The following is a 5,962-nucleotide window of genomic DNA, read 5'->3' as shown; positions in this document are numbered from 1 at the left end:
GGTCAAGGGAGACTTGTATGTCAAAGGATACTTAATGGTTGAATTTTTTCAAAGTAGATTTCCGGGAATTTCTTCCAAGAATCATATTCCAACTTCCAACCTTCCATATAGTAGATCATCTCACTAACTGTTTGCAAACCACAAGGATTCCTATGGGCACATTCAATAATAAAATGCAGTTTCATATTGAATAAACTTAAATGTATAGAATAAAACGGAATAGCTTCGAACCCTTGATCATGTTAATGCTAACACCCTCATTTCTCCATGTACATTTTTTAAAAGGTGTTTGTTTTGTTCTGCATCAAACTGTGTACCTAAAATTTGATATGCACTTAGAAAAGTTGACACCCACCCCAGAAGTGGCTTTGATGTGCTTAGATAAAGGGAAATATATTTTTCAGCATCAGTAATAATTTTTCATTTGGATTGCTTTGGCCTAACTACACGACACAGAGAGGTTAGTACCTCTGTGAAAATGCAAGTATAGCAAAGTTTTAAAAATTGTAAACAAAATGAGGAGACCTTCTAATAGGAAAAAAAATACTTAAAAATATTTTTATAGAACTTAAGGGGAGAATATTCTTGGCACTAGGTTTATTTCTTTCTTGTTCTTCTTCTTTTTTTTCTAATTGGACACTTTTACCTAGTTTATATGTAGCTCTTGGTGAGCCAGTTCCTGCTCTATAGCGTACTGGGACTTTAGATTCTGTATTTTGAGTTGCACAACATGCTTCATAGACGACACTTGGACTTGATGTGGAAACCCCAATAAGTGAACTGGATTTTACCTCAAATTCACCTATACCCCTTGGACTAAATGCAGAAACTGCTTTAGTGTGAGAAGAAGCAGATGACTGCAAGCTAAGAGCATAGAAATGGCAGACACTGGCCTTTGATTAGAATCTCTGGCCTTGAGGGTGCCCAATGAATGGTGGCCCTGAACTACCATATGCTTACTATTTTAATGCCATCCTAGCTTCATTATGACATATATTGTAGGCATGCCTGTGCTGTCATGAGTTAGTATGATTTAGAGTTTTGCCCTATGACTAAGCCCCATTGTTTGTGTAAATACTGTCCAGTCACTTAAGAGTTTAATCTGTGCAAGTCACCAATTCATGTATTGTGGCCTATACTTTTCTAATTTCCTTTTCTCAACAGAGGTTTACATGCTACATCATTGACTAAGCTAATGACACTATCAATGTGTAATGGTTACACCATGGTCTGCTAACTGCAAGCTCAACAGTTTGGAACACAGAGGAAGAATGTGGCTTTTCACTCTGTGAAGGTTTACAGGCTCGGAAACCACAGGACGAGTTCTACCCTGCCCCATAGGGTCACTGAAAGTCTGCATTGACATGATGGCCATGGAAGGGGCATGATTGATAACAGAAAATGGCACAAATGTCCTTAAGGTGAACCAGAGACCTTAAATGTATTTTGGACTTGCACTTAATTCAAGCCCCAAACTAAGAAAAATTCATTATTATGGCATGTCCCCCTTGATGCTCAATCTGATGAAGAGATCACTGAAGATATTAGTGCTATAGGAAAGCATGGTGAAGAAACTAGATGCTGCCCAGCCCTCAGAAAGAATTGTGTCTGGGATGCTAAACGCTTGTTTTTAAACAAGTAGCCATCTGAGTGAGGTGTCAACTACGTCTGTGTGGAAGAAGCACGTCAGCCTATGTGACTCAAGGATAATAAATGATATAACCCAAATCAAAAGGGAAGGAATGACATCAGAGCTTAAATGGTGAACACCTGGTTTGCAGAAGGCTATGGATGACAGTGGAAGTCTGAAACCCATTTACAGGGTCCAAACATAGGTTAAACCTCTGGTGAATCCCCTCCAATGATAATGAGGGATGTAAATAGTACTGTTGTCACACAGAAAGCATTGTGAAGTTAATTATGGCAGATGTAATTAGGACAAACTGTAATATCCTATCATTTGATATCAATTTTGACCCATTTTAAAGCTGTTTCTGGTGTTAAAAAAGATTGAATAGGGAAATGCACATGGATTAAGCTCCTGGGGAGTGCCAGGGACCAGGGATGGGAAGAGCCTTGTGAACACGCAGAGTGCATTGCAAAATGGACTCAGATGCTGCTGGGTTAAAATTTAGCACCCTGTCATGTGATTTTCCTTATGATCCATATAAATGTGTTCTAGTTTTTAATATCTTCTGCTTTATTTTCTATTGAGGTTTTTAATGTTTTATTTTGTTATTCTCGTTAGGTTTGTTTCTTTGTTACTGCTTTTTCTTGTCTTTTTAATGTTTTTGTGCTTATGAAATTCAGACAGGTAAATATATAGAGATAGTAACTGTATTAATAGTTCCTTGGTATTACGGTAGGGGAGGTTGAAGGTTGGGAATTGGGGACTAATAACAATGAGTACAAGAATGAAGAAAATGTTCTCAAAATGATTGTGATGATGTTAGTACAAGCCCTCCTGCTAGGTTTGGACTATTGAATTGTATGATATGTGGATTATGTGCCAATAAAGCTGTTGAACAAAATTGTAAGTAAGGGCCACTGCAAAGCCAGCAGGGGGAATAGAGAGCGCAGTTACTGAGTGTCCAAATGAAGAGGCAGTCAAGACAATTTCAAGAGATTTTCCTTTTAACTTTAGGAGAAATTAATAAGTCACTGGTGATTTCAAATAAAATTAATGAACTTGGTCATCAAAATCATAAATGGGAAATTATGAATATTTACTAATACTAAAACAATAACAATAAAGGAAAAATAAAATTATCCAGAGACATAATGAACTCAACACAAAATTACATGAAACACAGAAACCCAAACACCACAATCACATCCACACACACACCAAACTGATAGCAATGAATTCATACTTACTGATAATTACACTAAATATAAATTGATTAAATGCACAGATTAAGAGATAGTATCAGAACAAATAATAAAACATGACCCATCAATATGCAGTCTACAAGTGAAATACTTTAGACACAAAGACAAAAATCTACTAAAAGTAAAAGGGTGGAAAGAGTGTGTCTTACAAAGAGCAACAGAAAAGGAACAGAAGGATCTATATTAATTTCTGATAATATATATTTTAAATCAAACAACTTAAGAGACAAGATTAAAGGGTCAATTGAACCAGAAAACAAATTCATAAAAATTATCTATGCATCCAATGAGAGAGCACCAATGCATACATTAAACCTTACTAGAATTAAATAGACAAACAGGCAACTCCCGATTAATTGAGACGTTAGTCCATCACTTTCAATTCTTTTATGACCAAAGAGAAACCCAACAGATATACAGAACAACTAAGCAACAAAGCAACTTGATTTCATAGATGTATATAGAACATGCTACACAAAATAAGCACACTACACTTTCTTTTTAAGAGTACATGGAAAATCCCGTACACTATACCATATGTTAGGCCATAAATAAGTTAATAAGGTTTTAAAAATAGAAATATCACAAAGCATTTTCTCAGAAATAAACAATAGGAATATAATCAAAAATATATAAAATACATAAAAACGAAATAGCTTTCTACTGAAAAACTACTGGGAATACAAAGCAAATAAATAAAATTATTTGAATTAAATGAGAATGTGAAAACGCAAAATACCAAGACCCTTAGAACACAGCAAAAGCAGTTTTCATGGTGCAATTTATAGCAATAAACACAAATATCAAAAATTGAAAAAGAACCAAAGTCAACATCTTAAGCCAACAACTCCAACAAGAAGAAAATGAGCAGGAAGACTAAGGAACTAATAAAGATCATCTTTTGTTGTTAGGTGGCATCCAGTAGATTCTGACGATAACGACCCACGCACAATAGAATGAACCACTGCCCTACGCTGTGCCATACCCAAGCCCATTGCTGCAGCCAGCGCCAATCTGTCTCACTGCGGGCCTTCCTTTTTTTCACTGCTCCATCTACTTTACCAATACGATGTGGTTCTCAAGGGAATGATCTGGAAGATGAAGTCTTGCCATCCTTGTTTCTAAGGTGCAATCTGGCAATACTTCTTCTAAGACAGATTTGCATTAGGTAAATCTGCTGCATTAGGTAAATTTGGCAGTCCATGGTAATTTCAATATTCTTCTCCAGCACCACAATTCGAAGGTATCAATTCTTCTTCAGATTTCTTTATTCCATGTCCAACTGTAACATGCATTTGAGGCCATGGAAATACCATGGTTTGGGTCATGTGTCCCTCAGTCTTCAAAGTAACCTCCTTGCTTTTAAAAAGTCTAAAGAGGTCTTGCGCAGCAGATTTACCTAATGCAACCCTCCTGAGCTTGTGACTGCTGCCGCCATGAGCATTCACTGTGGATCCAAGCAAGACAAAATCCTGGACATCAATCGTTTCTCCATTTATCATGATGTGACCTATTGGTCCAGTTGTGAAGATCTGGTCTTCTTTTCATTGAGTCTTAATCCATACTGATGACTATAATCCTTGATCTTCACCAGCAAATGCTTCAAGTGTTCCTCTCTTTTAGGAAGCAAACTTGTGTCATCTGCATAAGATAGGTTATTAATAAGCCTTCCTCCAATCTTGATGCAGTGTTCTTCACATAAGCTAGTTTTTCTGATTATTTACTCAGCACATTGATTGAACAAGTATGGTGAGAGGATATAATGAAGTGTTCAGGAATTCCCATTCTTCTGAAGGTTCTCCATACTTTAGGATGTTCCACACAGTGCAATGCCTTAGCGTAGTTAATACACAAGTAAATATCTTTCTGGTATTAACTGTTTTGAGCCAAGATCTATCTGACATCAGAAATGTTATTCCATGCCTTCTTCTGGATCTGTCCTGAACCTCATGAAATTCCATGTCATCATACTATTACAATATTTGTTGGATGATTTTGAGCAAAATTTACTTGCATATGATATCAATGATTTTGTTTTATGATTTGGGCATTGAAGTATGTCACCTTTCTTTGGGGTTGGTACTGTGGTAGTCACCTAATCTGATATCAATTTAAGGATTAAGAGTGTAGGGGTGGAGTCTAGGCTGTCAATCTGGAGATAGTCAATGAGACTTCTGTGTGGGCATGGCCTTCTCCTGAGAATTCTGGGAAATCTGGTACTTCCTCCTTGGAGGCCGAAGACACCTCACTTTCTCTCTGCTACTCCTTGGGAGATATTGCAGAAGACAAGCCACATAGATGCAACCAGAACTGAGAAGCTAGAGAAGCCACAGAGAGACCCCTGCCAATGCTGAGATGTTTCCAATGACACTGGATCCACTGACTTTCTACCCACTGACCTATGCTCACCTGCATTCGGTGTCATTGCATGTGTTTCATGAGTCTCAATAGGACTTTATAGATTAATATTGGAAATATGGGCTAATATCGGACTTAAGGACTTGATCTGGACTGGGCTGGAATGTTTTCTCAATGTTCAGTTGCTCTTGTATATAAATCTCTTTCTTATACACATGTGTGTGTCCATGGACTTGTTTCTCTAGTCCACTGGACTAATATAGGTACAGATATGAATCTCTTAAGGTCATTGGACCAAATGGCTGTCTTCCAAATTTCCTGGCTTAGATGTGGAAGAACGTCCTGTGTTTCATCAACCTGTTGAAACATTTCATTTGGTATTCCATCAATTTCTGGAGCACTGTTTTTTGGCTAGTATATTTGGGGCAGCTTAAACTTCTTTTTTTGTTTTGTTTTATAAATCATTTTATTTGGGCTCATACAACCCTTATCACAATCTACACATACATCAATTGTGTAAAGTACATTTACACATTCGTTGCCCTTGTCATTCTCAAAACTTGCTTTCTGCTTGGGTTCCTGGAATGAGCTCCTCATTTTCCTTTTTCCCCTCTCCCTCCCTTCCCGCTCCCCCATCCCTCATGAACCCTCGATAATTTATAAATTATTATTTTATCTTATCTTACACTGTCCGGCATCTCCCTTCACCCAC

The sequence above is a fragment of the Echinops telfairi genome, unplaced genomic scaffold (assembly GCF_000313985.2).
Source record: "Echinops telfairi isolate 266 unplaced genomic scaffold, ASM31398v2 ScPeMD7_1;HRSCAF=3_0, whole genome shotgun sequence".
NCBI classification, from domain to species: domain Eukaryota; kingdom Metazoa; phylum Chordata; class Mammalia; order Afrosoricida; family Tenrecidae; genus Echinops; species Echinops telfairi.
Note: the sequence above shows the minus strand (reverse complement) of the source record.